General features: G+C 40.7%; 1 protein-coding gene across 1 annotated transcript in view; it reads left to right on the top strand.

The window, feature by feature from the left end:
• The window catches only part of TRARG1 (trafficking regulator of GLUT4 (SLC2A4) 1), a 42,903-nt gene extending 37,746 nt beyond the window's left edge, over positions 1-5,157 (top strand). Inside the window, exon 4 of the transcript XR_015879232.1 lies at positions 5,084-5,157. The gene's annotated coding sequence lies outside the window, so the exon portion shown is untranslated. The remainder of the gene's footprint in view (positions 1-5,083) is intronic.
• The last annotated feature ends 4,917 nt before the right edge of the window (positions 5,158-10,074 follow it).

The raw sequence follows: 10,074 nt of genomic DNA, 5'->3' as shown, positions 1-10,074 counted from the left end.
AAACATTAGTGGTGCCGTTATGAGCTTGACAAGACATAAAGGGGTAGATATATTAAACCTTTTAAAGAGGACAAGTGACGTAGTTTCCCATAGCAACCAATCAGCTTCTAGCTAGCATTTATCTAGTACATTCTATAAAATGATAGGTGGAATTTCATTGATTGTTATAGACATCTTCTCCATGTGTCTTTTTTAGACAGTTTGATACATGTGCCACAAGGTGAGTCTGGACTAACGGGCTTATACATCCCATATAGAGACACTTGGAAAGTTTTTCTTGGTGTGTTTTGTACAATAATTGTAGTGTTAGACTTGTTGTATAATAGAAAATGTGGACTATGGGGCTTGGTGTTTGTTTTAATAAAAAATGTATAATTGCAAAAGAGTGTATCAGAGTGATGGCCCATGGCTTCATAGCCACCCATGACCATTGCTGGTCCTCATCGGCCACTGTTAGCTGAAAGGCTGAAGGTTGCCTACCTCCACTAGTCTCTGTCTAACCATTCATTTACCTTGTCATGTCTATGTTGATGCAATACTTTGCAATATAACTTATTTGTACAATGTTTTTGTTATATATTATATGTTATACTTGCTATTCAAATTTTCTATTATGGATTAGCAGAGACGCAGACACAGAATATACAAAAAACAAGCTGTTAGAGGACTATAAACTCAATAACTCCTAAATCTCTGCAGGAGCTTAGTTTTTGCCATTGAGAAAAGATATATTATAGAGACACAGCAGGAACGTATGCCAAAGTGAGGTGCAATGCAGACAGGGCTGGGTGCCATTATACATGAAGCTACATGGCTGTGGTCCAACCCTTGCTAAACAGTGGCATGGCCGATAAACTAGAATTCTCCTGTAGCATATGCAACTGACCTTCCCTCTGGACAGTGAGGTCCTTCCTAGACTCTTATATCACTCAATCCAACAAAACAGTAGCATGCAGAAATCCCCCACTGACTCCCACTTGCCAAACACAAGGGCATGTTATTAGGATGATACATATATATATGAAAATTTAGTGGAGCAGGTGAGGGATTGAATGCATTCCATTTTGTATTTTTGGCATGAAAGAAATAAAGTTTGACAATGCATGGGCAAAGTGTCTTCGGTCTGATCTTTTACTTGCCTCTAGGGTGACAGCAGTAAGGAGCTGCGGCTTACCCATTATTTACTAGATATTTCTGCATGATTGTTTTGGCAGCTTTACCAAGGTGAGAATGTTTAACTAGAATAGATGGAACACCCTGGAACTCGGCCAGGTTTGCTATATATCAATGGTGAAAAATGAACTGAAACATGTAGCAGGTTGTGCTCACAGAAGGAGAAGATTCAGCAAGCTGAGTTTCCTGAGCATTAATCTTTGCACTACAGGTAGCCGAGCTTGGCAGGTGCTGTGCAATGCAGGGGTAGAGCAAGGAGACAGCAACATCCTGTTATAGACAGCCTGATTCAATCGTAAGGACGCTTATTTGACAAAATCAAGGCAAGATAAAAAAATATGTAACGTTCTAGAAAATCTTATCTAGTACAAAAAAAACCTATATAATAAAAAACTTTATTAAAGGGAGATTAAAAAAAAACTGAAAAATAATATCCTCTGTGTTTCTTTTGGTGGAATAACCATTTGTAAGAAACTATAACGTTAAAAACAATTTAAAATGTCCCTAATGGATTTGGCTCAGTGCTTTGACAAATGAACTGCAAAATACAATTTTCATACTCAGGGAGTGAAAGAATAATAAGGATACAAAGGAGTAACAATAGTAACCAATTAAAATTAGCTTTGCAAGTTAGTCTAAGGAAAGCAAATATTTGATTGGCTGCTGTGGGCTAGTGCATACTTTCTGTAGCTTAGTAATTATCTCTATTAGGAGAAAGGAAGATTCGGTTTTACCCATTTGTGGGTATTCTGGATGTGAAAAGGTTTATACAACAATCTTGCATGTCAAGTAAAGGCCAGGCCTCTCTCAAACATTGTTTGAACATTAAAATTTAAGAAGTCAAATACAGTGTACACAGGAGTTGTATTTACATTCAGAGCATGACAGTCCCATGTCACAGAATACACCCTATCCAGCTATTTGTCCTAGAAAAATCAAACATGCAGTACAATGAGGACATTCCCAGAAGACAGCTGTCATAATAATGGAGACACATGAATTGTTCCTTCTGCTCATTGTCAGAATGAGGTAACTAATTCAGTGTTGTCTCAGAGTATTATGGAGGGAGATTCCTGGTTTCAGCTGTTATGATGATATATTAATTATACATATGATATTATATATTAGATACACATAGATAAACAAACAGACAGATAGATAGATAGAGATATAAAGAAAATGATCTATCTATCTACAATCTTGATACTATATAAAGCTCTAAGCAGATAAAGGTCCTTTCTTATTATTGCAAGCCATGGTCTCATATGTTTTTTCCGTACTTATGTTGCCCAAAGATTTTGTTACTGTGATCTTTATCAAAGCAGCGCAGAATTAGAAGTGCTTTATCTTTAGCATTTCCAGTAATATTGGGCCTTTTGATCAGCAGGATGCTCTCACATAGGCAGCTTTAAAAGAAGTGGTCTGATTGGTGCTGGGTAAAGGAATATCAGGTGACACAATACTGAAGACAATGGAGAGTGGGAAATAGAGCTTTCCCATGCAGTAATCACTGGACAACACACAATCTTTCCAAACCCTTATTTCATTGGGGTTCAATGAAATATTTTTTTTTGAGTGCAAAATGATCAACTTATTAGTGATTTCCTTCTAAGAACCAAACGGGAATAGATCTTACTTCAGCTCAGTGAGCCAGGTACAGTAGGTTTAAAAGTAAATGTAGGTTTTTATTCAAAAGTTCACATATATTATTATTATTATTATTATTATTATTATTATTATTATTATCCTTTATTATTATCCTTTATTTATATGGCACCACAAGTGTTCCTCAGCGCCTTACATAGTACATAGAACTAATAGGTGAACAAGAAACAAGTAACTTATAGTGCAGGACACGATTTATATACATTGCTGCAATAGCGATTAAAGCACTCACAATAAGCACCCAGTCACGTGTTAGGTGCCCTTATGGGGAGTAAAGAGTAGAAGAAAATGTAAAGAGAAGGACATGAGGGAAGAGGTCCCTGCTCATGAGAGCTCATATTCTAAAGGATATATACTATATATTCTGGTATAAAACAGACTTCAAAATGAAAACATATTGGTTACTTTCCATAAAATAGTTGTATTCAATGTTCACAGTATCAATTTGAAAAATAGAATTAGATAGTTTTAAAAAAATAAATAAATATATACAGTATATATTCAGAAAGAATAAACAATTTGAAAATTAAAAAAAAATTAAAATAAAAGATAAATAGGGAGTATCTCACTTCAATTGCTATAGGCAGTGCCTAAAGAAGCGGGCCTCCATATTTAGGTTAATTCATACATGCCGACGTTATGACTGCCCCCTTGGCGCTGTAGGGAGAGAGGCAGCGGCAATGGTGGGCGGTATGGGGGCGTGGTGACACGATTATGTCATTGTGGTCCCGCCTCCTGGGGGTGGGATGTAATAAAGTGCTTCAGCGGGAATTGTGTCATCGGCCCCCTCCGGATCGCCCACTTTTGCCAGGTAAGTGTGCGGAGAGGGTGCAGTGGAGAGAATGGGGTGGTGCGGGGGGTGGTAGCCAGTCTGGGAGACTTGTCCTCTCTTGCAGGGGCCTGATAGCGCCACTCGATTTTCGATAGCCTCCAAACCATTGCGGTGGAATGGGCAGGTATGGGTAAATTGTATGGGCACCATTGTAGCTCAACAGAGGCACCTGAACAGCTGTTTTCATATATTTCGTATGAGTGAATGTTGACTTAAACCAGGCAGTGGGAAATGTGAAATAGCAATTTAAGAGGAAGAAACAAAGCAGGGCTGGTTAGATACAATGACATCCTTATAATTAACAAGGCCTTTCTTTTTTTTATAAAGCAATAAACTAATTAAATATAGATGCATTACAAAAAATGCTTTTATTTGTGGTAACAATATCTGATGACTGAGCTAACAGAATAGGGAGTACTGCCTTCATACTTGATAAATAGGCTTCCCCATCAGGGATTATCACCAGCGATAACTCTAATGATCTATAGAGCAATGAACAAACAAGTATTTTTGCTTCAAAAAGACCCATATTCAAAGTGTTATTATACATTTGATAACTGTGCTCTATACTTTAAACTATAGATATTTCCTCATACACTGTGGCTTCAGTAGCGCCAAACAACCCCTCTAGGTATTTCCAGGTTCCAGCCGGTGTCTTTTTTTTGCTCAAAATGTGCATCTTATTTGCATAAATAAAACAACTGGAAGTGACAAAACTACTCTGCTATATTGCACTGATCAATTTGATGTACAACATTTGTACATCTGTGTGTCACTGGGCCTCAATCTGTGTATGCAGAAGGAGGACAGTAAATGGGGACAGTGCCAGTCACAGAGGGGGTAGACCCAATCGGGAGCAGAGACTGAGGTGATCCAGATTATGATGGGTCAGTTAAACTAGTATTAATATATTTTCATCCAAGGTAAACAGTCAAAAAAAATATGTTTCCTCAAATACACTAACTGAGCATCCCTGGGCAGAGTCTCTGAGAAAGTCTGCCCAACCCAAACCACTGGCTTAATTATATAAACAGCCTGTTAGCAGCATCACTCTTTGTGACTTTTTTCCCTGTTTGCAGTATGATATACATGTAACCAATACTAGCAACAAATCACAACTCATATGCTAAAAGAACTAATGTAAGTTAGGGATGTGTGCCAACCCCCGTGTTTTGGTTTTGGTTTTGGATCTGTATCTCCTTCGTGTTTTAATCTGGATTTGGTTTGCCAAAACCGCCCCTTCCGTGTTTTTGTATTGGTTCTGGATCTGTATTTTGTTTTCAAAAATGTATACAAACTGCTAAAATCACATCATTTGGGCCTATTTTTGTACCTTATTAACATTAATTTCCACTTGTTTCCTGTAAATTTTGACCACCTAACAGCTCACAATATTGTTTTCATCTGCTTTAGGCCAAAAATTTGCACCAAGCTAGCTGACTGACTAAGCTAAGCGGCAGCAGTGGGCGGCACAAACAGTTCAACTTCCAACATGGCACATAAGGATACATATGTGTTCATTAATCAAGAGGCCTGAGGAAGATGGAGTATGTATGTAGTTGAAGGCATCAAAATGAAGGGTTGATTGGTAGTAAATTTAATTAAATTTTTTTATTCCGAAGCAAATTTATGAGGAGGAAGGGAGAGCATGGGTGAACAATATGTCCCATGTTTTGCCCACAAAATCAACTTGGTGTTTCAGAATATTTTTTAAAATGAAAGGGACATGTAGGAGATGCTGTCTGTGGCCATAAACATTTTTGGACATTTTTGGCATTCAGCACCCGCATGTGAAAGATTGCAGCAGCTGTGGCAGTTCAACTTCCAACATGGCACATCAGGAAACAAATGTTTTTATTATTCAAGAGGCCTGAGGGAGTTGGAGTATGTAAGGAGTTGAAGGTGGGGAAAGGCAGATTTGATTAGTGGTAAATTTAATTTCATTTTTGATTCTTAAGCAAATTTATGATTGACAAGGGGAGGGGAGGGGGGGAGACATTTACAAAAAATATTTAAATCATTCACATCAGTCCTTGCCCCAGAAGAATTATTGAGAGCTATGCCGGCTGCTGCTGCTGCTGCTGCTGCTGTTGGGAGTGGATTTTCATTCCAGAAGGAGACCAGGAAGACTACTAGTAGTACTTTAAAAAACAATTGACTAATAAACAATCCTTTGCAAGGGGGAGAAAGTATGACAGCAGTCACCCAGTTGCACAGCGGGTCACTGACGCCATAACATCTATGCTGGTATTAGATGTGCATCCAATATCCACCAATAATGCAGTGGGTTTAGACAGTTAATTGAGATCCTGTGTCCCCGCTACCAAATCCCATCTACAGTAGATTCCACTTCACTAGAAAGCATTTCCCAACCTGGCAGCAGCCCCTTGATGAACAACACAGCACCCCTTATGGACAACAAAGCATCCATGGTGAGTGTGGACGGACCACCTGCAGAGTCACAAATAAGTGGATGATAAACTGTGGTCTGGCCGGCAGTGTCTCCAAACAATAATAGCGTAGCTAACACACACAAAAAAAAAACTGAAAAAAAGATTTATTTTTTCTTTTTTTGTGGAATGATATGGTTATTTAACTTTTATTTTTTTTACACTGGGGAAGAGCACCCCTGGATTGACAGAGCACCCCCCTGGACAACACAGCACCCCTTTATGAACTGCAGCCCTAGCCCCTTGATGGACAGGACAACACATTAGCACCACTTTATGGACTGAAGCCCCAGCCCCTTGATTGACAGGACAACAGTGACACAGCAGCACCCCTTTATGTACTGATTACTGAAGCCCCCCTTTATGTAATGCGGCCCCAGCCCCTTTATGGACAACACAGCAGCTGCCTGCAGCCCCAACCCCAGACAGGACAACACAGTGACATAGCAGCACGTCTGCTCTGTATACTCTCCACAGCCAGAGTGAAAATGGTGCTGATCACCAGGACATTTATACAATCCAAAACTTGCGAGAATCTGACAGCAAGAGGATGACGCTTTTTGCCTCGTTTTCGGATCCGAGTCAGGTGGGAAAACCTGAGCCAGACTCAGATCTTGGCTCGGTATACACTAAGTTCGTGTGGGTCCGGTTCCCAGAGAACCGGACCCGCTCATCTCTAATGTAAGTTAATAACACTATTCAGCTCAATGTCCTTCATATACAGTCAAGAATGTCCAACATATATATTCCAAGCAATGTAATTTCTCAGCTCCAGGGTAACTTAGTCCAGACAGAAACTAAGGTGTGACCTGCACTTTCACTGGGTATAGGGGTAATATTATATATGTATCCACAACTTCCGACTAGACCTCCTATAGTTAAAGCGATAATAGGGCCTGATTCAGCAAGGATCACAACTGCTAATACGCATGCAATCACCCGATTGTTGCATACTGCGCATGCATTACAAAGCGCATGCGTGAACCAGCCACTGCGATCGGTACTGCGATTGCATTGACCACGAAGACCCATCGCAGAGTGATTGACAGGAAGTGCTGTTTGTGGTTGGTGATGGAGGGGTGGTCGGTGAAACGCAGGCGTGCCAGTGCGTCTGAACGCCGTTTCATGTGCATGCATAAATTATCCACTACAATTCCTTATGCAGCCTGAGGCCTCATAGCATGCAATGAAGTTAGCAATTCCTGTGTAACATCAGAGCTTATGCAAATGTGTGTGAGGCTGCGATGGTGCTCGATGGTACCAATGGTTTTGCAGTCTTGCTAAGGATTACGGATGTGTGTAAGGTAAAGTGAGCGTCCGTATGTTGTGCTGCGGCAGTATAGCGAACGCAGTGGATTAGCATACAATCATAGTGGAATTGTGTGTGTAATCGCTATTGCATTTGCAGTTGCGATCCGTAATGAATCGGGCCCATAGTACTATAACAAATATCCCAGTATATGTCTCTTATTTTCTGCATAGAAACTGTGAAAATCTTTCCCTGGTGGGCAAACTTTCCGTAAGGTATATCATCAAATCATTCAATGTGGCAGGTCTAATGAAATTACTTTCTAAATATTTGTGATATTTTTTACCATGTCCATTTCTCTATTGACATTCTATACGGTGGTTATGAAAATAGAAATACAATGCCATTTGCCAATATATACTCCCAGCACTTTTCCAGGAAGCACAACACAAAACTACAGTATATAATTGAAGCATAATGTACGGTCACTTAAGTTGGGTACACACTTACCGATGTGTGTACCAAGCGATGCGATGCTGACATACACTATCCGGTGCCTGACTGCCCGATATGTCGGGAACCAGCTCTATTCACCTGCCTGGCATCGGCAGCTGGGTCGTTCATTCGACCCAACATGCGGGACCCTGTCAAAATCTCAACAGTTGGGATGCTGACCCTTAGAATGCCGGAGCTGGAATCCCAACACCCGTCAGAATCCCGGCGCCGGCATCCTGACCGCCAGAATCCCGATGGTAAGTACTGGGGTTAGGGAGATGGTTAGGGGTTAGGCTCTAGGGGGACTGTTAGGGTTAGGTTTAGGGTGCGGGGAGGGTGAGGTTAGGTTTAGGCACTAGGGGGTTAGGTTAGGTTTAGGTACCAGAGAGGGAGGGTTTAGGGTTAGGGAGAGGAGGTGGGTATGGATACTGATCAACAGGTGTCTGTATCCTAACCCTGTTGGGATGCCGGTGTCGGGATTCCGGCATCCTGTACCCAACCCCTACATGCAGGCCGATGGAATGACCCCGGCCTGCAGGAGCATGCATGGTCATCTATACTGGGCACACATTTGCCGATGTGGATGATTTGTCAGCCCGATCCTCCGGATCAGGTGACATATAATCTAATGTGTACCCACCTTTAAGGCTCTCTCTATTTGTTGTTAAGAGAAAGCTGCCTCCTAGTGACATGTAACTCATTTTGGAAATGTCCCATAATTAAATACATAACTTCTTATTTTAAAAATATTAATGAAAATACACTATATCCAAAAATTCTAACGCGTTTCTTCCATTGAGGACTTCTTCAGAGGGGTAAAGAAATCCTCAATGGAAGAAACGCATTAGGTTTTTTGAATACCACTGACACCAGATCACTTGTTGCTGGCAAGCAAGTATTATTCCCGTGGATCTCCCGTTCCTCCTCCTGCTGCCGCTGCATACACGGATTCCAGCGCAAGTGTGGACTGACACCCACACCACTCATTGAGCAGAGAAATAGCTGAGCCGTCAGCCGACATCCCGCTCAAGCCGGGATCCGGCTAACAGATACAGCATGCGAACTGGAAGCTCCCCATATGGACTTCTTAGCATGGCCCATCAGCATACTAACCGGCTATTTAATCGGAGCTGCACATACAAACTAAGGTACAGTGGAATTTCATTATATGCTTGAAACCTGCACCACAAGTGACTATCCTGTAATTCTACAGTTTTAAACGGTGCAGTGCTTCATAAAGTCCTATAGGACCAACTTATATATAGCGTACATATCTAACAGCAGGTTCTGAGGAGACATGTCATGATAAATCTGGTGTACGGACATTTGTGCTGGGGTATTTTTCTAATAAAAAATATATACCCACAGTGACTATTGAAGAAAGATCTTTTGGAATTGTCCTATATTATTTTCATTTACTTTTTAATACATATATTTTTTCAGCAGGACGTGACTGAGTTTTATACATATAAATATTACTTCTAATAAGAAGCATTTGGCTCTTCTAGAGCACACAGACACAGAACTTTTAGTTAATCTGTTTTCTACGGATCTGTTTTAGGATTGGCACTGCAAACCACCTGCCAGGTCTATTGCGCATGAACAATGGATCTGCGCAAACACCGGCAGATTGAAACATGCACACAAGCTCAGCTTCTAGGGACTGCATCAGCTGCAGCCCCCTGGAGGCAGGTAGTGCTGATGGGAAGGAAGGAGAGTGACTTCCCACTGGAAGTACATTCCCCGTTATTTACAGCCTGACTGGCAGTCCCAGGAGGAGAAAACACCTGTCTTGTGTGTGATTGGCAGGTAGCGCTTGTTTTTTGTTCCTGCAGTATTATTAACATCAATAACAATCATTTCCAGTAATTTCTAGTCAATTTTGACCACCTCAAAGCTCACAATATTGTTTTCGCCAATATAGGCAAAAGGTTGCAGCGAGTTGACTGGTTAAACTAAGCAAAAGTGTAGCGGTACAAACACATAGCAGTTTAAAAAAATATAAAACACAGTTAGAGGTGATGTTTTCTTAAGGATTGTCAAACATTGTTTAGATTTGGACTGCCCTGTCTTACATCTTCTTTCCCCTTGACCTTTTTTAAAAGTAGATATTGGAGAAGTGCTATAACTGCCAGCCCATTACTGGGTTGGTTCTTTTATAGACTAATTCATTGAATTACACCAGGACAGGAGTAAGGCGATTGTACTTG

This window comes from Taudactylus pleione, unplaced genomic scaffold (genome assembly GCF_031769625.1).
Source record: "Taudactylus pleione unplaced genomic scaffold, aTauple2 ptg000203l, whole genome shotgun sequence".
Classification (NCBI taxonomy): domain Eukaryota; kingdom Metazoa; phylum Chordata; class Amphibia; order Anura; family Myobatrachidae; genus Taudactylus; species Taudactylus pleione.
This window is presented reverse-complemented; position numbering and strand designations above follow the sequence as displayed.